Genomic DNA, 617 nt, shown 5'->3' on the forward strand with positions numbered 1-617 from the left:
CTCCACAGCCGAGCGGAGCGCTTCCGAGGCTGACATTTGTCCGGGAAAGGGCTGCTGCTGTAGTTGTTTTTAATTTCCAGACAAAGAGAATAAAATTAAAATATTCCTGACGAAGTTTCCGTTAGCGTCGCTCTCCCTGGGCCGACTGGGAAGGCAGCCACGCAGGCAAAAACCGACTTCCTTGTGCACACATCATTTGCGAAGGCCTAGCGGTAGCCGGGATCGTCCTGGCCTGATTTATTAAAAAAAGAAAGGAAAAAAAAATTCCTGTAGCTGTTAAGGTATTTCTCCCCGTAGCCTGGCAGCTGAATATCTCCCTCTTTCGTACTTGTCACGCTAAGAAAGAGAAAAGCGAGCCAGAAATCGGCCCCGGCGGTCAGTAACCCCCCGGTAAAAGCGGAGCCATCGAGCTCCGGAGCAAGCAGCGGTATTTTGGCAAGGGAAAGCCGTAGCTGCGCGGGTCGCGGCTGCAGCGGCGACGAGAGGCCGCCCGTGAGGGCCACAGCGCGGATTTACCGCGCCTTTGGTTTCCGCGGAATTTCTCCGTTCCCACGTCGAGCAGCTCTGCGGGGCCGTGGGTGCTGCCGAGCCACCGCGAAAGGTGCCGGCGCCTCCGC

Source organism: Egretta garzetta, unplaced genomic scaffold (assembly GCF_000687185.1).
Source record: "Egretta garzetta isolate BGI_Z169 unplaced genomic scaffold, ASM68718v1 scaffold16, whole genome shotgun sequence".
NCBI lineage: Eukaryota > Metazoa > Chordata > Aves > Pelecaniformes > Ardeidae > Egretta > Egretta garzetta.